The following is a 22,128-nucleotide window of genomic DNA, read 5'->3' as shown; positions in this document are numbered from 1 at the left end:
TCAGGAGATTTTTTTAATTGAAAGATACTTGATGTACAATATCCTATTCATTTCAGGTGGACATCATAGTGATTCAATATTATATACATGACAAAATGATCACCGTGATAAGTCTAGTTACCATCTGTCACTATACAAAGTGATTACAATATTATTGACTCTGTTCCCTATGCTGTACATTATATCCCCATGACCTATTTATTTTATAACTGGAAGTTTATACTTAATCCCCTTCACTTATTTCGCTGCCTTCCAATCTCTCCCCTTTTTGGTAACAACCAGTTTGTTTCCTGTATCTATGAGTCTGTTTCTGTTTTTGTTTGTTTGTAAATTCCACATATAAGTGAAGCACACGGTATATATCTTTTTCTGTCTGACTTATTTCACTTAGCCTAACACACTCTTGGTCCATCTGTGTTGTCGCAAATGACAAGATCGCATTCTTTTTTATGGCTGAGTAATATTCCAGTGTGCGTGTGTGTGTGTGTGTGTGTGTGTGTGTGTGTGTCTTGCATCTTCTTTATCCATTCATCTGTCAATGGACACTTAGGTTGCTTCCATATCCCGGCTATTGCAAACAATGCTGCAATGAACATGGGGATGTATATATCTCTTGGAATTAGTGTTTTCATTTTCTTTGGATAAATACCCATAAGTGGAAGTGCTGAATCATTGACAGTTCTATTTTAAATTTTTTTGAGGAAGCTCCATGCTGTATTATGTAGTGACTGCACCAATTTACATTCCCACTAATAGCACACAAAGGTTCCCTTTTCTCCACACCCTTGCCAACACTTGTTATTTTTTGTCTTTTTGATCATAGCTGTTCTGACAAGTGTGAGGTGGTATCTCATTGTGGTTTCGATTTGTAGTTCCCTGATGATTAGTGATGTTGAGCATCTTTTCATGTGCCTGTTGCCCATCGGTATGTATTCTTTGAAAAAATGTCGATTCAGGTCCTCTGCCCATTTTTTAATTGGATTGTTTGGGTTTTTTTGATATTAAGTTGTATAAGTTTCTCACATATTTTAAATATTAACCCCTTATCAGATGTACGAGTTGCAAATATCTTCTCCCATTCAGTAGGCAGCCTTTTTGTTTTGTTGATAGTTTCTGTCATTGTGCAAAAGCTCTTTTAGTTTCGTATAGTCTCATTTGTTTATTTTTGATTTTGTTGCCCTTGCCTAGAGAGATTGGCCCCAAAAAATATTGTTAAGATTGATGTCAAAGAGCTGATTACCTATGTTTTCTTCTAGGAATTTTATGGTTTTAGATCTTACATTCAAGTCATTATTTTGAATTTATTTTGAATCTAGTGTAAGATAGTGGTCCAGTTTCATTCTTTTGCATGTAGCTGTCCAGTTTTCCCAACACCATTCATTAAAGAGACTGTCTGTTCCCCATTATATATTCTTGCCTGATAGTGGTGGGATATTATCTGAACTTCTTGGGAGAATGTTTTAAAATGACCACTGCAATTCTCAGAGTTGAATCTTGACATCAATGCCCCTCCAGAGATATTTTTCTCTCCCTCTTCCCCAATTCCCAGTTAAAGGTATTGTCCTGTAGAGCCACTGCTCCTGATGAGTCCTCCGCTGTGTCAGGGCAGAAGAAATGTGGTTGAGATGGTGAGAGGGAACGTGATAGTCCAGGCAGAGTGTACAGAGTGAGAAGAGTACCCAGGGCAACACTCTGAAGACCTCATGATTCTTAGATTCCCATGCAACGTTTAGTGGCACTCTGGTTATATAAAGTGGGGGCCAGGCATAGCCTCAGGAACCATCCAGCAGAGGTTATTTGTGGTCTACTCCCACAGAGCTACATAGAGTCAGACTCAGCTCTTACAGACTTTGAGCTAATTCTGCCCAAAGACAAGAAGAATAAGTGGCTTCACCCCACCAGCAAGTGAGTCCAGATTTAGTTTTTCTCCCATTGACTTCTGCTTCCAGCATTTATTGGTTCACTCTCTGTGGTAGATTGATCAAACCAATAGCCCCAATTAACGGTCTCTCTATATCCAAATCCTTTGCCTTGTAACTTTGTAATCCCCTCCTATTCTGACTCGGGTCTTGGCCACATGACTTTCTAAGGCCAATGTGATACTTGCAAATATGGTACAAGCAGAGGCTGGAAAAGTGCTTATAGGTTTCCAGGTACTTTCTTGCTCCTCTGATTTCCCTGTGAGAACCAGACTAGCTCTCTTGGACCCCTGTCTAAGACTAGCTTTCTCTTGGCTTGATCTCTGTTGTCTTGACCCTTGCTCCTGACATGAGAAGATGCTTGGGCTACCCTGATGGAAGGATGCCAGAGACACATGAAGGAGAGCTGTGTTGTTCCAGAGGAGGCCATCCTAGATCATCCAGACCCAACCCATTGCCAATTCAAGGTAGACGCATGAGCAAGCCCACCCAAAATCAGTCAACCCTGGCCCAGATTGGCAGAAAGTACACTCGAATCAACACAAAGCCCAGCAAACCTAGAGGCTTATGAGTAATAACAAATGGCTATTGTTTTACGCTACTAAGTTTTGGGATGCTTTGTTATACAGCAAGAGCCAACTGATACAGAAACGGTAGCTAATGATGCTCAGTCATTCAACAAACCTTTGTGGAATGCCTGTATTTTTCTTGTGGCTTGTGGAAAGTTCTGCAAGGCCTTTTCCTAACTGCCACCATATTGGTTCTGTCGGCATGACCAAGATTCTACCCCTGTGTCCTTGTCCAGAACTTCACATCCCCACTGGGATATGAGCTGCCCTAATGCTCCACTGGCTTGACTGGGCTCTGACCCCTACTGAGTTCTTTTCAGCCCCCTCACTTCCTGGGCTCCTTCTTTGAAGGGATGAATCGCCTAGAATCACTGTCCCTTATTTAGAGCATCTCTTCTCACCTAGCTGTCTACGGCTTTGCCAACCTGGTCATATTGGACCTTCAAGGGTGTAGACACGGACCTGAAGTATGCAGCTGTGCATTGCCTTCCTTTGGACACTGCCTGGCCAGCTGGGTGGACAGCTGTCCTCTGTAAGGGCTTGCTCCTCTTTTGGTTTGCCAGGGCTGCCATAACAAAGGACCACACGCTGGGGGGCTTCAACAACAGAAATGAATCTGCTCACAATCCCGGAAGTTAGAAGTCCGAGAACAAGGTTGATTCCTCTGAGGCTCTCTCTTCATCTCGTAGATGGCGGTCTTCTCCCTGTGTCTTCAGATGGTCTTCTCTCGGGACGTGCCTGTGTCCAAATTTTTTCTTCTTATCAGGACACCAATCATATTGAATTCGGGCCAACCCTAATGCCCTCATCTTAACCTCGTTACCCCTTTAAAGACCCTCTCTCCAAATATAGTCACGTTTTGAAGTGCTGGGGGTTAGGATTTCAACATATGAATTTTAAGGGGATGTAATTCTCCCCTTAACACTCATCATGCTCAAATCTAGCTTTCTTTGTCTCCCTCTGGCCTACGTGTCTGGGGTCTGAGCCTGCTGGGCCTTCAACCACCTGAGCTGTGACAATTGAGCTCACATGCATATTGTCCCCCACATAGAGTCTCTTGGTCATTGCAATTTTGAGGCGATGATGCCCAGTTTTCTTCTCTTCACGTCATTGGTACCTAATTAGCTGTTGTACTTGTTAGCAACAGTAGTTTTGGTGAGAGTAACTGAAGTCTTGAGTGATACCACTTGCTAGCTGAAATGAAAAGGCAGGAGGATGACATAAACTGCCAAGGCGAAGGCCACAAAGGTGCTTCCTAGGGGCACCTTGTCCTCAATGCAGGAGCAGCGCTTCCTGCAGCCAGCCTGTTAGAAGGCCGTGACCCAGGTGGTGAGGGCCTCGGGAGGTGCTTCAGGGGGAGCAGTGCCCACATCAGTCCTTGAGGACCCACAGGGTTCTCTGGTAGGAGGAAGCCAACACCCGGGAGGCATCATTGTATCACAGAAAGGACTTTGGAATGAGGCAGAACTACATTTGATCCCGATTCCACCATAGCTGCTTATAAACTTGGGCAAGCCATTTAACCTCTCTGGACCTCAGTGTCCTTATCTGTAAAGCAGGGAGAGTACCCCCCTACCTCTGAGAGCTGTTATAAGGGCTGACAGTGCCCAGCACTGTGCCTGGCCCCTATTGGGTACCCGTATGTGACTAAAAGTGGAATGACCCCCAGCTGGGAAGATAGGATGGGCCTGTCTGAAACTTTTGGGTGATACTGACATCTCATGGAGTGGTTGGATAACACCAGTCTGAAAGCCTGTCCAGAATTTTCTCTTTCCTTAAGCTACCTTCTACGTGCATGTGCTTGTGTGCACAAATGCACACATACACACGGATACGCAAGATGCATACTGAGCAAGTAAGCACCGTCCACAGGTCTGTGAACACACACACATGTGACTACACACAGTGCACACGCCCAGGCACACAGAAACTCATACAGCCCCAGGCTGTCTGTCTACTACAGATGGACACACATGCACAAGCGTGCACACACACACAGGTGCCAGTTTACAGTGGCTGTTTCCCTCCCTAAAACGAGACCCTGAATTCGTCACAATATGGTCTCTAATACATATCTATATATTGGAGACCGTATATTTCCTCCCCTTCAATATATCTAAAATTAAATACTAAAAGAGGGAAAATCCAAGCGGAGAATAGGAAGCCATACATACAGATTGCAATCACCACCCAATGTTGCTGGTGGAGAGAAATGGATGTTGAGCTTTGCATGTTAAAAATTGTGTTGAATTAGATAAGAAAATCCCGTGTAGACTTTGTTAATGATTCATAATCAGCTAATAAGCTCATCTTGAGGAGAATAATGATCCGCGGACCTGTTGGCTCGTTTATCACGGTGTTTTACAACATTGGCAAAGAAACTAATTAAATCCTCGCATCATTACAGAGAATCCCTTTTAATAGAGATACAATGATGCACTAGAGGCTACAGATTACACTGCAAATTGTACCAAGAGATTTTGGACAGCGGGTTTTAATTAACATGTGAGCCAGAAGCAGCTCGCTTAAATAATAACCAGCGCTGGAACCATCTGCAAAGAGGAGCCAGGCGGTGGGAGGAGGCAGGGACTCAGGCCCGGGAGGCAAGGAGAGCGTTGGCTGGGGCCGGGCCTGGGGCGTGTTTCAGAGTCCGGGCTGTGACTGCAGAGGAGAGGGGAGAAACTGAGGTGGGGCGTGAGTCCAGAAAGGGAGGGGGAAGCAAAAGCTGGGACAGGTCAAGGTCAAAGATCAGACCAGGTGAAGGAGTGCAGCCTTGATGGGGAAGGTGGAAACCTGAGACCACACTGATGACGGTGGCAGAGCCGGATGAGCTCTAGGCAAGCCTCCCATTTTCCATTTGGAAAAAACAAAACCAGAGAGACCATTCTATGAATAAGCCTCCCCACGGACCCCTGTCTGGCGTGGATTACATCTCTTGGCAGTCAGTTCAGCAAGTTGCTAAGACCTGCTGTAAGGCAGGTGGAATGGGTACCCAAGAGGGACCAAATGCTCTGGCTTCCGCTTGGGAGTCGGGGGTACTCCCATAGCCAATGAGCCTTTGGTAACTGGAGTCCAAGGCTGTTCCCACATGATCTTCTGTAGTCTGGCTTTCAAAGAGAAACTTCAGCCAGTAGGGCTGCAGATAGACAGAAGGCCCAGTGAGCTGGAAGGCAGATGAGTGAAGAGTAAAGGAGGACATTTTGCTTGGCCGTGAGTTGCATGCGCATTCTTGGAAGTGAGTTCTTGGCAAACACAGAGAGAACTTTCTTACTTTAAGGTAAATGCTCATACCCCTGGTAGGCCTAAACCGCTCTCCTGCAGAGGCTGTTCCTGCTGAGCTGGACTTCCTGAGGGCTCAGGCCGGCGTGGGGACTGCCCAGGTCACACAGCAGCCGCATGGCCTAGCTTGAACAGGTTGTCATCAATTCTCCTTGGCAGTTCCCAAATCTGAGTACTTTTCTGTTCCCTCCTCAGGATCCAGGCTTTCCTCCCAGGCTGAGGCTCAACGCCAAGGTGGCCTGTGCCACAGGAGGCATCACAGTCTTCAAAGAGGCTTTTCTGACAGTTGAGGGGAAGATCAAGCGTCTGAGCAAACAAGATGCAGAAAAGAATTCTCCCCAAGTTCATGTCCCTCTCTCGGGGAAAATAAGCTGAAGGCCGCCTCCACCAAGGCTTGTATATTATTATTTTTTTAAGATCAGCAGCAAAATGATTCATAAAACCTTGGAAACAGATTTTGTGTAAAGCCTCAAAGAACAATAGCTCATTGTGTACCGAGACTCCCACCTGATATTCTGCCAAAGGCGTGATGCAGGCTCCTTTGAGATGGAGCTGCACCCAGCAGTCATTTCCCAGCCTGCAGCTCTCCTGGGGTTCCATGGCAACACCCGAAGATCAGCCCAGCATCCTTCCAGCATCCCAGGCAGCACTCACCCTTGTGCCCAGGCCCCAGGACTAGCCCAGATCTGGGGTCCTGTTCATATGGTGAAGGCACTGCCAACATCACGCACATAGGCTTCCTAAACTAAACTCACCCCCACCACACACACACACACACACACGTTGGCTCCTCTCACTCTCTTTCCACCATTGAGGCTGAGAGTACTGAGCCACCGGGCCCTTCTCCTCTCGCCTTAGCCCTGTCAAGGTCCGTGTCACATGCCCCATACCCTTCTGCTCTTCTCCATCTCCTCACCTGCGATGGGGTCTTTATCCCTTGGTCTACTGCTCTGTAGTTCAACCTCCCCCTTTATTGACAAGGAGAGGTAGGTGCACATAAGAGAAGGAAGTGACCATTATCATGAACGTCATAGTGGGGAGCAGGACGTTCTCAAGTGTGCTCATCTGGGGCAGGTATTGTTCCACTGTGGGAAACAGTGGTCTCTTGTCATCCTTTCAGCTGCCTCATTGAGACTTCTCAAGGAAACCAGCACAATTGCTCCCTATCTGACCTCTGCCTCCCTTCTGACCCCCTTTAGCAGGTCATTGGGCTACTGCCGTGATCCTGTTACCCCCAGCTCTGAAGCTGTCAGAGCCTCCAGCATCACTTATGTGTGAAGTCAGATCCGAGGACTTCAGATCTGGGAGGGACTTTCAAGGTTGGCTGGTCCAACCTGCTCATTTTGATAGATGAGGAAATTGAGGTTCTGGGAGGTTGAGGGTGGTGAATGCAGGGACTTGACCAGGGGTGGTCTGACTCCTGAGAAGCCCAGCAAATGCTGGATCCCAGAAACAGTATTTAGGACAGCTTTATTACAAAAGCTGCCGCTGGCTTTGATCAACAGAGGCACGGAAGGTGCCTGCTAATTAAGCTGAACCCAAACCTTGTGCAGCGGTGGGAAACAGGCCAAGCCAACTTTCTTCATTGTGGTGTCTACAGATCAGCATCTCCTCCCCTTGTCCCTAACAGGGTCCAGGGCTGACCAGCAATTCTAGGTGGCCAGAGCCTCACCTTGCAGTGCTAGCAGGAAGCTGGTGGCAGCGAGGACTCCGGAGTCAGCCAGACCCGGATTTGAATCCCAACTCCACCCCTTGACTCAGCACCAGTGTAGACGCTATCATCGGAGGTATGCTGGAGCTGGCTCATGAAAGGTGCTAGCTACATTTTAGGAATTTTGTGAACCAGTTGTTAAACACGGCCATCATTAAACATTAAATTATATAAACTTATAATTAAATAAATTGTGTTTAAAACAAAGGCACTAAACACTAAAAATGCCATCATTTTCTAATTACTTTATTATCGTCTCTACTCTGGAGATTACTCCAGAGGCTGTTTACGTCTGTTGTATCTGTGTGGAGGAAGCACTCTACGGTGGTGTGTTACCCCATGTCTCTTTCCAACTCCTTGCTCAGGGATGTTACATTGGTAGCTTGAAATTAACCATGTTGGGAGTATTTACATCCTGGAGATCAGCAAACACGAAGAATCTTGGGCTCCTTCTTCTTCGTCTTCTTGTTTTGGAGAACTGCTCATTAAACACTCACCAGCATGCCCTAGTTGTATTTGACCCTTCCAACAACCTTATAAGGTAGGGATTCTCATTTTACAGAGAAGGAAGCTGAGGCTTAGAGAGTGACAAGACATCTCCAAGGTGGCATGCCAGTGGGTCTGACAACTAGGAAGTGAACTCACCCATGTCTTATGGCTCCAGTCAAGCGCTTTCCTTAAAATTTTAACTTTTACACTTAACAGTGTGTGATGGCAATGATGCAGGACATGGTGGGCAGGGGGCCCTTAGCTGAGTGACTGTGATGCAGGGACCCGCAGTGTGGCTGCGGTTGTGGCGCAGGTCACTGTAGGTCTAAGAGTGGAGGCAGAGGCAGAATCTCGAGGAAGCCGTGTGTGTTGTGGGAGGGGCACCTGCCAAGGAAGGAAGAAGGATCTGGGTTGAAAGCCCAGCTCTTCATCCTCTCTCGGCAGATGGTTGAGTAACCAGCTAGAGCCTCGGGTTTCCCATCTATCCAGTAGGGACCATACCACCTCACACGGTTGGTTTGAGAATTAAAGAAGTGAATATTCCCAAAGCACCTGGCATGGTGTCACACACAATAAGTATGAGTGAGATAAATGTTCCTTTCCTTTCTCTCTCCTTCTCTCTTCATTCCCCCCCCCCCCCCCCGCCCCTTGCCTACATTCCTCCTCACAATCAAGATTCTCTATTGTCATTCAAGTTGAAAGCAGCCTGGACACACTGATGTGGCACAGCCTGCTTCCCTCAGGAGATGGCATCTTTGGCTTCTGTGCCAGACCTTGGTCCTCATTCTTCCCCGTGGCAGGAGCAACTTGGAGCTTCCTGTCAGCTGGTGGGATTCTGTGGTGCTGCAGTGGCTTCAGGAGGCTTCAAAGTCAGCGGAGAGAGAAGGTAGGAGAAGCCATTAGAAGCCGAAGTCTAGGAAGCCAAAAGCATCCACAGCACCCTGCCCACCTTCAGTCCCCTGCCTCACCCCACCCACTCTGGCTTCACAGTGCACCACCCTGTCTGACTCCATCCTGAGGTACCGCCATGACTGCCACCACAATGCCCAGCGCACCAGATGAAGCACTCTAGGGCTTCTGCCATGTCTAGAGTTGGGTCACTGGGGACCCACACTCACCATGATGTGGCTGAAGACCTCCCTCCACGTCCCCCCTGCCCCTCCAGCTTCCCAATCATCAACTATAGCCAATCCCATGCCCATCTTCTCTCCTCCCATCTAGGAGGTGGAACTTCCTTCCAGCTCTTCTGTCTAGTCCCGTCCTGAATGCGTGCTCTGCATCCGGCCCCCCAGGTCCTCATCATCCTGCTCTGCCCGTCACCTCCTGCCTGTCTCATAACTCCAACCTCATGCTTCCTCTTTCTCTCTCCCAGTTACTTCTTCTTGGATTATGAACAAACTGAACATTTTTAAATCTAAAAATAAAACTTGCCTCCCTCAACCCGATGATTATTTATCCTCCTTGCCTTTTTATCTCTTCCTTTCAGAGCCAGATTCTTGAAAGGGCGAGCCCCGTCTCCACGTCCTCACCTCCCTCTCCGTGCTCTCCCCAGCACACTCATCTTCACTCCCACGGAAACCAATCTCATTACGGCCCCCATGTTGCTTTATCTGAATCTAATGGTTATTTTCATCCTTTTCAGGACCTCTCTGAGCTGCTTGGCACCTGGCCACCCTCTCCTGCCTCATGTCCAATGTCCCTGGATCTCCTCCTGTCTTTCTGGCTAGTCCTTCCCAGGTTTCTCTGCCTCAGCCCTTCCTACCCCTCACTGTTGATGGTCCTCAAGGCACTGTCCTCAGCTCTCCTCTCTTTGCACTATGACCCCTCTCCCTGAGCACTCTCATCCTCCCCATTCCATGACCTCAGGCCCCATTTGTGCTCTGATGACTCAACAACCTAGATTTTTCTCCTGAGCTTCAGACCTGTAGATGACCTTCCAGCATGGCTCCACAGTGACACTCAGCAGCTCAAACCCAACAGGTCTGGAAAGTCATTGTCTTCCCCTTGAGTCTCCGCTTCCTTCTGTGTTATGCTCAGTACCAGCATCCCTCCCACATAAGAAGCCTGGGGTTACCCCAAGTTCCTCCTTCTTTTCTCATCCAAAGGACCATCCATTTCTGTTGACTCTACCTCTTAAAAATCCCTCAAACATATCTACTTCTCTCCATCCCCACTGCAGCCCCTCTTGTTTCTCATTTAGAATCTTCCGGAGGTCTCTTTGCTAGTCTCTGATGTCAACTCTTACTCTACCATCAAACTTGTCTACGACTGCCTGATTACAATGCAGATCTTAGCTGCAGAATATTCTTCAGGGACCTTTCTACAGCTTTCAGGGTCAACTTCAGACCCCTTATGGAATACAAGGCCCGTACGGGGTTTCACCCCCACACGCCTCCTCACCCCTGTCCCTTGTTCCTAACCGTTTTAGGCCTTCGGTTCTAACTGTGCTGAAAAACTTGCAGTTACACAGCGTGTTGCCCTCACCCTGGACTGGAAGCTCCATGGACACAGGGATTTGGGGCTCTTGTTCACTGTCGTATCTCCAGCCCCTGGAACAGTGCCTCTCAGGGAGAGCCAGTGAGTACATGAATGCACACCTTCTCATCTTTTCTTCTGGAGATGCCTCTCCCACTCACTTTTACTCATTCTGTGAGACTCAGCTCAGACATCCCCTCCTCCAGAAGCCTTCCCTGACCTCACTGGGCTGGCTTGGTGGCCCACTGTCTCCTCCCATCGTGTCCTTTCCTTTCAGTGCCACATCATACTGTTGGCTCCTTTTCTTCAGAGCTGTGTCTGTCTGTCTGTGTATCTCCCTGCCAAGCACAGAACTCGGCACCCAGTAGGTACTTGCTCAGTAAATACTTGTTGAGTGAATGAAGTGCCAGACGGGCTGACCCACCCTGAGTCCGCTTCTCCTCATGTCCACCTGTTCCCCCCACCCCTTTCCTCAGTGACCACAGCTCCCCGCTCAGGCTTCCTCCCCTGTGCCTCCAACATGGTCTTTCACGGCCTCATCATCCTACGGCAACTTTTCAGAGCCAAAGGACTTTGAACTCTGGCTTGAAGCAGCTGAGGACCTCACTATCCAAAGATCCCTCTCCAGGGGGCTAGGACTGTTCCCGAGACTTGGTCAATGGTTTTGGGTCTCTCTGGTGTCTGCCTCAGAGGATCCAATGTAGGACCCCATCTCTCTGAGGAAGGGAGCCACAAGATCCCAAAGACCCACAAAATTCAGATAGAGAAATGGTCAAAGTGAGTCTCTTCCTACAGGCTGGGATCTGGGAACACATCTGTTCTAATGAGGACTCAGGATATCGTTCATGGAAACTGAGGTGGGAATCCTACATACCTTGGAGGAAGGCTGTGACTTGGGGGCACAAGTGAGCCAAGAATTCACCTCAGGAACACCAGATTTTGGGACTAGTGAGGCAGCACAACTAACTCCAATCCCTGTCTGCTACAGGGAAGGAAAAGACTGCTTATGTCCTCCCTTCCCTGATCAGAATGGTCTCAGAGAATGAGAGGAAGCCAGCTCTGGAGAAGAACCAGTTGTCAGTCGCTGAGCCAGCCTGGGGTCAGGCCTGAAATTCCACGGACCCCCTAATTCCCCTCCGTTTCCCATATCCTGTTTCCTTCCTCCTGAACTTTACTTCATCTTCAAGAGCCTCTTCACTCCCTTACTTCTCTTGATTTTCTTCATCTGCCCTCCTCCTCTAGACTGCCAACCTTGACCCTGTGGTCAGTTTTTCCATCAACCATCTCACAACCTCCAAGCATCCTTTATGCCCATAACTGCCCATGGCTCCTTGCTAATCCTAAAGTCTGGGAAACCATTCTGCTGGTTCTTTTCCTTCTTGGGCAGAGCCAGGCAGCCTCGCTGATTGAGTTTCCCGAAGGTGGTCACTGGGATGCCTGAGTGGGACCTTCTCCAATCCTTTTATTCTGAGTGACCCCTGGATGAGAGCGCTCGTGTGACTTCCCAAATCTTCTCTACTCTCCTCCAGGCACTGGGCCGAGATGAGTGAGTTCTCCTGGTCTCCTCAAAGAACAAAACAAGGAGAGACTGAAGCTCCCTTCATTTCTCTCTTTTCCACTTCAAAAATGCTAGGGGTCTTCATTGCTCCCCTTTTGCTACTGGAGGTGAGGTCTCACTCCTGTTCTGAAGCCAATTCTTCCTCCTCTTTCTGTTATTCTGTTCTCACTCCACTCCCGATACCTCTGAGAACTTAATCCATCAGTCACCTCCCCTTTCTTGCATTTCCAAGCTTTCTCTTTCAGTTGACATCTTCCTAGAAACTTATAAACGTGCTCAGGTCCTCCTGACCCCCTTGAGTGACTGCTCCCTCTCGCTCTCTCCATCATTCAACTTGTCACTGCTGCCACTTCCTCACCACCCACTCCTTCCTTCATCCTTGTGCAATCTGGCTTCCGCCCCCACTTCTCTATGGAAACTGCTCTTCTAATTTCTCAAGCAACATCCTCATCACCTAATTGAATGTGTTCATGGCCCATAGGAAGCACCAAGGAAGGTGAAGCCTCCCTCCCAGGATTGGCTAGGGCACTGGGAAAAGTCAAGGTTGGTGAGAGAGCGTGTCTGGCAGTAGAGTCCCTTACAAGTAGATTGGTCTTCAAATAGCGGCTTCTCTGTACCTTAAGCCCAATGGTCTTGCGTGACCCCATTGGGTCAAGAAACATACGTCCTCTCTCTGTGGCATCCCTTCCATCTGCCCAACACACCAGTTCACTTTTCTCCACGCTTAAGATCCCTGGTTCCTTAATATCTGCATAACCTGCTCCTCTTATGAAACAATCTACAGGCTCCTCCCCATTTCCCCCAGCTTCCTCTGATGGAAGGTTTGATTCATCAGCCAAGATGATCTCTGCCTTTTCCGTGAAGAACTGGTCAACAGCAGCTTTGTCTACTAAAAAGAACAAGGTGTTCCTAAGCCGTCTGACATATTGACTCTGATCAGAAACATGTAGCAGTAGGTCCAGCAAGTATGGGGTCTTGGAATAGAAAAATTATCTTTGCAATGAGTTTTTATGCAATTGAAAGGAATATGCTTGGACTTCTTTAAAAGCAGTCTGTAAACTTAGGTGCTCTTTGCTGTTATTCACCTACTTAGTGAGATGATATTGTATTTTTATCTTCAGTGGGTACTTGATAGATGCTGAATAAATGGATAAATACCTCAATGAGTGAATAAGTATTGCAAATATCAGGGTTTTCTTCACACGTTTATCACTAGCCAATTCCCCCTTGCTAATGCTAAGATTGTCCGGTTAATATTAACCTTGGCCAGGACAAATCTTTGGTTGTAACACATATGAAGACATGTCCTTGATGGATAAGAAAGTTTAACTAGACCCAAGGATGCCCTCTTTCCAGTACCTGGAGAGGTCACTGCTTTGTGGTCTCTACTCCCCTGGCAAGACAATGACCTCCAGCCCTGCTCTACAAGCCCAGAGGGGAGCTGGGAGGCAGATCTGTAGAGACACACCCTGCCTGGACGTTCTTCCACACTTCTACCTGCCAAAGGGTGTCGTGAGGGAAGCCACAGGGCTGGCTGGAGCGCTGGGCTAGTGCCCATTGGAGTGACCAGCCTCCCTCGGAATCCCGCTGCCTTCTTCCCATTGATTTGGCCGGGATCTTTATTGTCTGCTCAAATGTAATTAAAGAGTCCTCTGATGGTGCCAATTAAAGACTCGGAGGAACGGGAGCGGGCGCTCACGGCATCACATGGTGCGGCGCGGTGAAGCTGTAAACATCCATTAGCCATTACAGTTCTCATTAGTCCTTGAAAAACAACTCATTAGTGTCCATAGAACTGACAGGTAAATACAGCTAATGGGCTAAATCTATCAATAAATTCATTGTGTGCAAAATCAGGGTTTCTGTCATTGTGCTGCTCGCGGTGACTAATCAGAAGGTTAAATACTCCTGCAAAAATATATATAAGTTGCAAAGCACTTAGCCTGATAGACTGTGAAAAAATGGCACGTGAGAAACTAATGAAGACATCAAAGGCTTTATTTATACGTAGGGTGGGTTCATTTCAAGTTCAGGTTGCTATGAACTGTCACAGCTGTTTAGCTGAGACTAAATTTTAGAAAGCATATTGATTTGTTTTAATTTAAACGGGGCAGTTTACAAAAGCTGCTTGAATCTGAAGTTATTCCAGAAATGATTGCTCAGTGCGTGGTGGTGGCGTTGCGGGGTGGGGGGGCGGGCGGTGTCTCAGCGTGCTTCTCTGTGTCACCCCCCCCAACCCCCGCCACACACATAGGGCATCTCCACAGAGGCTGCTCATCCTACAGCTGTTAGAGATCCAAACAGCATAGCCTGGCAGGGTTAGAATGGGCTCGCCTAGCCCCACCCTGTCCTGGTGCAGAGGGGGAAACTGAGGCTCAGGGAGGGCTGGTGACAAGCTCATTTGGCATTTGGCACGTTGGTGGCAGAGCCCAGGTCTCCTAGGCCTTTGCTTCTTTCTGCCGGCTGCTGTCCATTTCTCTCCGCGAGGCTCCTGAGACAGGCAGGGCCACCCACAGCTGAGAGCCATCACCCTGGGATTCGCTCTTCTTTCCTGAGCTTGGCCTTCTCTAGCCATAGCTACTCTAATCCAGAGGGGCCACAATTTCCTTTTCTCTGGATCCAGCTCAGCCTCTGCCCTCAGATGTCTGTACTTTAGGGAGCAGTGGAAGCTCAGAAGCTTCTGTCTCTGGCTGCCTGTTCCCAGCCCTCTGCTAAAATGCCCCCCTTTCCACTTTGTTAGGTGGAAGAAAAGACCTCTTGATCTCAAAAGGATAAAACATTAGAAGAGGTTATAAACCGGTCACCAGCAAGTTATGTCTGACCTCTCTGCCCCAACCTGCAGGGTTTTTAAAATTTTAATTTGTAATCAGCATAAAAACCAGGAGATTTACATGAAATTTTGGCTTTCCAGCTTTTTCTGGGAGATGAGAAGATCTGGCCACACTGGACTGGATGTCTGGCCTGGTCCAGGTCACTGGGGTTGAGCAGTGGTTGTCCCTTTGGATGGGGCTGTGTTTTCCTGAACACCGCAGTGTCCTCTGGCCTGTGGCCTTCATGAGAAGAGAATAGGACCTCCTTTGAGGGTCACAGTGACCGTCCTACTGCCGTATGCCACTCCCCCCCACAGTGGAATGACTTCTGTATGGCCCTGGCTGCTCTTGGCATTAGCTCCAGGCCCAAACCCCAGGCTGGTCAGCTAGATGACCGTGCCTCACCCCTGCTCTAGCTATAGGGGTCAAGGAGATCTTCTGGGATGTGGGACTGGCCCTGCTTCCCAACAGGACTGTCAGGATGGTGGGTCCCCAACTCCGAGAAGGGCTTTCAGAGGTTTCTGGAAATGACAAGTGTCTTCTCCAGCCTCCTCATCTATTTCCTTCAACTTGCTTTGTCCTCCAGTTCATGCTTTATGCGGCTTCTCTTACAGAAGCAAATCTGAGCACGTGGCTCCTCGGCATAAAAGTCTTTACCTTCTGCCCGTTAGTTTACGATGGAGTCTAGAATCCTTACAAGGCTGCACAAGACTCCGTGCCTCTGGTCCTCCCTCCCCACCCCTGCTGGTGCCACTCACCTCCTCTTCCCTCTGCTCCAGCATCAGTGGTCCCTTTCAGTCCCTCCAACCGACCTTACTGGCTTTCCCTTCCTGATGGCCTGGGCACCCACTATTCCTTCCTACTGGAATGTTCTTCCCAGATATCTGCATGTCCAGCTCCTTCATCCAAGCAACCCCAGGCTTCTTCCTTTCCTTCAAAATTGCTAAACTTATCTAAGAATCTCTGTGCTTTCTGTCCCTTCTGCTTGAACTGCATTCTCCAGATCGTTTCATTGTCAGCTCCATCTCATCATTCAGGTGTCAACTCAAATATCTCCTCAGAAAGGCTTTTTGCAGCCACCCCTCCCACTGGTCTCTCTTCTTCATGGCACTGAGCATGATCTGAATTTATGTCATTTACTTGTTGGGTCCTTGTTCATTTTCTGCCTTACTTTCCTGAAATACAAGATTCATGAGAGTCAGACTTTGTCTCTGTTGTTCACAGACACACCCTCAGGGCCTAGATGAGAGCCTGGCCCATAAAGATGCTCAGTAAATAATTGTCAGCTGAATTGCATCAGGGAACACGGGCTGTAACGGACCTAGGAGAGGATGTGAACAGATCTTCTCAGTTGTCAGAAAGGCACTGAGGCCCAGAGAGACCAACCCAATTGGAAAGTGAGCCAAGAAGATGAAAGGCAAGTCCTAGGAAACAAGAAAAGACACTGAGACTCACTAATAATCGGGATATGCAAAATAAACCCACAGGGTACCACTTTCACCCATCAGTCTGGCAAAAAAAGTAAAGTGTTGGGGAGGATCTGGGAAAATGGGAAGCTCAATGTCAGCCGTATCTAGGAAAATTGAAAATGTCTGCACTCTTTCAATGAGGAGTTCTATGCCTGTGTCTGACCTGGAGAAAATCAGCTGTGCACAAAGATGCAATACAGACATTCATTCATTCAACAAGTGTTTATTATGCACCTACTATACTAGAGCTAGAACGGTAAATGAACTGCACAATAGCCCCTTCCTTCATCCAGCTTACATTCTACTTGGCGAGTGACTAGTGATAATCAATAAATGAATAAATAAAGGGTATGTCAGATGGTGATAAGTGCTGTGGAGGAAAGTGAAGCCAGTAAGGTGGAAAGGGGACCCTGGGGGAGGGGCTGCTGTCCTGTGTAGGGTAGTTAGGGAAGGCCTCTCTGATGGGGAGACATTTGGGCAGAGGGAACCACGTGGATATGGCTGTGTGGAGAGGGGGAATATTTTGGACAGAAGGACTCATCAGGGCAAAGGCACTGGGGTGGGAGCGGGCATGAGAAGTTTGAGGCCAATGTGACTGGAGCAGGGAGAGTGGAGACAAGGGTAGTAAGAGATGAAATCAGAGGAGTAGCCAGGGCCCAGCTCATGTAGAGCCCTGCTGGGCACTGTAAGGATTTTGGCTTTTACTCTGAGTGAGGTGGGAAGCCATTGGAGAGTTTTGAGCAGAGGAACAAGATGATCTCACATTGTTTTCAAAAGATCACTCCAGCCGCTGTGGCTGTGTTGCAAATAGAGTAGGAAGAGGGCAAGGGGAAGGGACTGTTAGGGTAATTCAGGTGAGGGATGATGTGGCTTGGACAAAGTGGTGGTGGTGCTGCTGTATCCAGAATCAATGCTGCACACGTATTGAAGGTGACGGGTGGATGAAGACTGAATCTGAAGAACGAGAACAAAACGAGAGTCCAGGTTGACTCCATGGTTTTTTGACCTGAGCAAATGGAACTGCATTTAAGAAGATGGGGGAAGACTGGATGGAACAGGATCTGGTGTGTGTGTGTGTGTGTGTGCATGTTACACTTAATAGGCGTGTTAGACATTCATAAGGCTGGAGTGAGGGGAGAGGTCGAGTGGGCAGTAGAAACTTGGGAGTTAGCAGCATGTAGATAGTACTCAGAACCATGGAAGCAGACAAACCATCCAGGGGACCACTGCAGGTCGTGAAGAGAAGTCTAAGGAGGGGCTGGCCCCATGGCCGAGTGGTTAAGTTCCTGTGCTCGGCTTTGGCCCAGGCTTTTGCTGATTCGGATCCTGGGCACAGACATGGCCAGCTCATCAAACCACGCTGAGGTGGTGTCCCACATAGCAGAACCAGAAGGACCTACAACTAGAATATACAACCATGTACTGGGGGCTTTGGGGGAAGAAAACAAAAAGAAGATTGGTAACAGATGTTGTTAATTCAGGTGTCGTCCTGGGACCTGCCATTGTTTGGAGCACAAGAAGATAAAGACAAATCAGAGAAGGAGACTGAGAAGAAATGTCCCTCTTCGAAAGAGGGGCAAGAAAAAGGGAAGTGAACAGTTTCCAAGGGAGAGGTAACAATCTGATATGCCAATGACACCAATGATTAAGGAGGACAAGCAAACCAGAGAGCTGACTGTTGGATTTGTCCACATGGAGGTCACTGGCAACCCGGCTAGATGTTTTGGTGGAGTGGTGAGCAAGAATCTGATGGGGCTCAAGAGAGCATAAGAAAGAAAATGCGGAGGTGCTGAGTAAAACCAACTTTTTGAGGCGTTTTGCTATACAGAGGGGAAGGGAAACGGAGTGGTAGCTGGAACAGAATGTAGCGAGACAAAGAGGTTTTTTTAAGATGAGAGAAATTGCAATGTATTTGTTGGCTGGGGGGAACCATCCAGTAGAGAGGAAAAGATCTGGTGGTGCGGGAGAATGAAGGAATAATTACCGAATTATTTGTCACAGCAAAAAATTAGAAACAGCCTAAAATGTCCATCAAGAGGAGAATAGATAAATAAAATATGTTATACTCAAAACGCTGAGCTCCTCTACAGCTGACTCATTGCCTGGAGGAACAAATTTCAATAGGAAGAAGGGGCCTCGTGGTGCACTTGCCTAAGGATGCTTGTGCTAAGATCCTATAGCCCTTAGCTCGCATCACACAGGTCCCTCCCCTTCTGTCCCCAAGCACGTTCACACGTTCCAGTGAGAACATGGCTGTGCCTGAGGCTGTCTTGGAAGATCTTCCTTTTGTTTGCCTTGGTCAGAAGAATCCTGCTTGATGATGATGATGATGATGATGGTAAAAATAAAATTAAAATAGCAGCTACTAATTATAGAGTGTTTCATCAACTTCTTGCCCTCATGGAGCATATATTCTAGGTGGACATTAAATAACGAATTCTAACAATTTTTCATTTCAGTTATGATGAATGCTATAAAGGAGAGTATTGAAGAGGGGCCTGTCTCAATCTAGAAGCATTAAGAAATGTTGTTTAAGCTAAACCAGAAGCATGAGCGTGAGTCTGCCAGGCAAAGGTGGGGACATAGGAGAGGAGGAAGGGAGGGCAAAGAGCATTGTAAGCAGAAAGACTAGCCAACTAGCATCCCTCCCTCCATTGACTCCATAAACAGTTACTGAGCATCAGCTGTGTCCCAGGTGGACAAGGCACCAATCCCTGCTTTCCTGGGGCTGCTATTGCAGTGGAGGGAGACAGAGAGTGGACGCATAAATGATACATGATTTCAGTTAGTGATAAGTGCTATGAAGATAATAAAGTGGGGTAATGGTGGGGAGAGTGATTGACTAGTATTTTAGATGGGGCGATTAGAAAAGGTATCAAGAGAGGTGGTCTCTCACTTGAGACCTATCGTGCAAACGTGCCAGGAGAGCGTCCCAAGCCTAGGGAACAGCAGGTGCAAATGCCTTGAGGTGGGAATGGCCTTGCCACGTTTGGCGAAGAGCAAGGCCAGTGTGGCTGGGTCTACGAACAAGGTGGGACGTGGTGAGGTTCAGGTTAGAGAGACAGGGAGGGGCCAGATCATGGGGGGCTTTGTAACAGTGTTTTAAGCTTCTACAATCCTAGGTCTTAGCTGGGCAGCGGATTCAGATGGAATATTTCTCTGAAAAAGTCCAGGATCCCTAGGTCCTCAGCGAGTGGGTGGGCTGTGGCTGGTTTGGTTCTCCTCAGCTGCAGAGGCCAAGAGTTTTCCAGTGCCTCCCCACCCCCCAACTTCCAGCCATATATCTTAGCTTATCACTCCCGTCCATTTAGCGTGAGCCATATCCTCCACTCCAGAGGAGAACTCTCACTTAATTAATTTTAGATTTAAAGCAACAAGAAGTCCTTATATTAAAAACGGAGCGGGGGGGAGAACAGCTTGTTAATTAAAATGTCAGTTAGGGTGTTCCTGGCGAAAACTATGATTAGTGGGTGTTTCCTTTGGTTACAAGCCCTTGTGCTTTGATATTTCATGTGTGAATTTAAAGAACCTCACACATGTGCCCAGCACCCAGAGACAGGCTACATTTCATGGTGGTTTTCATGGGCCGTTCTGTTCTTTGAACACCAACATACCCCAGGCCTTGTGGGACAGCACCCCAAGTCAGTCTTTTAACCTCCAACCCCAGACCCTCACCTCAGAAGGGTTTTCTCTCTCTCCGCATGCCATTCCCACCAGCAGACTTTTGCTCTTTCTGTCTTTGGAAAACCTACTCACCCTTCAGGAATTGGTGTCACCTTTTTCAAAGCCTTACTAAATCTTCTGTTATAATGGTCCTCTTTACTTCTACATGGTAGTCCTTGAAAAACCAGAATTCTAACCCTACTTTTGTCACCTTTTGCTTCTTGTCTATCCTTAACAATCTTCAGTGTTTATTCTGTCATCCATCTCTAAGATATGCAGATGACACCATCCTCCTGGCAGAAAGCAGCAATGACTTGAAACCACTTCTGACAAAAGTGAAAGAAGAGAGTGCCAAGCAGGCCTGTATTTGAACATCAGGAAGACAGAAATCATGGGGCTGGCCTGGTGGCGCGGTGGTTAAGATTGCATGTTCCTCTTTGGAGGCCCAGGGTTTGCCGGTTCAGATCCCAGGTGCAGACCTACGCATCGCTTATCAAGCCATGCTGTGGTAGGCATCCCACATATACAATAGAGAAAGATGGGCATGGATGTTAGCTCAGGGCCAATCTTCCTCAGCAAAAAGAGGAAGATTGGCAGCAGATGTTAGCTCAGGGCTAATCTTCCTCAAAAAAAAAAAAAAGACAGAAATCATGACCACACATGACTGCACAGCTTTAATATAGACAATGAAGACATGGAAAGTGTGAAAGATTTTGTTTGCCTTGGTTCAGTCACCAGTTTAAATGGAGACAGCAGCCAAGAAATCAACAGAAGACCGAGACTTGGAAGGACAGCAATGAAAGAATTAGGAAAGATCATCAAGTGCAAGGAAGTGTCATTAGAGACCAAGGCCAAGATTATCCACACCCTGTATTCTCTACTGCTATGTATGGGTGGAAAGCTGGGCAGTGAAGACGGCTGACAGGAGAAAAATGGATTCATTTGAAATACAGTGTTGGAGGAGAGCTCTATGGGTACCCTGGACTTCCAGAAAGATGAACAAGTGGGTCCTAGAACAAACTGAGCCCGGACTAGCACTGGAGGCGGAAATGATAAAATTGAGGCCGTCCTACTTTGGGCACATGATGAGAAGGCAGGATTCTTTGGAAAAGACAATAACGTTGGGAAAAGTAGAAGGCAGCAGGAAAAGAGAAAGACCGAATGTGAGATGGCTCGACTCCACAAAGGAAGCCACAGGCATGAGTCTGCCGAAGCTGAGCAGGGCTGTCGAGGACAGGACCCTGTGGACATCCGTCACCATAGGATCATCAGGAGTTGGAATCGACTTGATGACACATAACAACAAAAAACTACCTCTCCCAGTCAGAAATATTTTTTCCTTTCTTTGTATCTTCATAACACATTGCTTACATCCTTGCTAGAAAAAAAAAAAATCTGAGAAAGGAAAAAGTTACTTAATATTTATCCTATCCAGCTACCTTCCAAGAAGGGTAGGTCCTTGGCTTGTTGTGCTGGGTGAAGGGCATGGGGAGAATGGACTGGCAAAACTCGGGGAAGCCTGTGCCAAACCTCTATGCTTGAGTAGAAGAAGAGCTGTAGAAAGACCTGGGTGTGCATATAGACCTGGGAGGCTGAATGTGGGTGGGATGGGGAAGCAGCTCTACGGAAAAGAGGCAGCTGACGGCTAAAGAGGAATTTCGGGGGGCTATGTGGAGGAAATAAATGTTTCTCGAGGGACTTTTGTTAAGTTGCATGTGTGGCATGCTACGTAAACCTCTCTTGTTTCCCCATGACATCTTCAGTAAAACCTGTTACTCACTTGGGCTTTGTGGAATTGGATTAAATTGTTTCTGGAAGGGTAAGTATCAAGAACCGTGAAGGGTCTGAGGTTCATCCAACTTGCAAGCTAACAGGTCAGCCTACCACAAACTCACGGATGCTGGCAAAACCCAGAGACCCTTGAAGAAGGCACAAAGGACTTTATGACTCATGACAACAGTAATAGCCAGAGTGTCAATATTTATGCTGGTTTTCCAAGCTCCAGTTCCCACAGAGTGACACAAAGGGAGCTACACACCTGTAGCACATGCAGTGGGTTTCCATACGAGAAAGGAACCCCCAGCTTGGGGAACCCAAATCTTTTGTAGAGAGCAGTAAGCCTGTTTGAAATTTACCCTGGAGAGAGACATATCTTTATGATACCAAACAGCAACAAACTTTCCTTT

This window comes from Equus caballus, chromosome 2 (assembly GCF_041296265.1).
Source record: "Equus caballus isolate H_3958 breed thoroughbred chromosome 2, TB-T2T, whole genome shotgun sequence".
Lineage (NCBI taxonomy): Eukaryota > Metazoa > Chordata > Mammalia > Perissodactyla > Equidae > Equus > Equus caballus.
The sequence above is the reverse complement of the archived record's forward strand: the minus strand, read 5'-3'. Positions refer to the sequence as shown.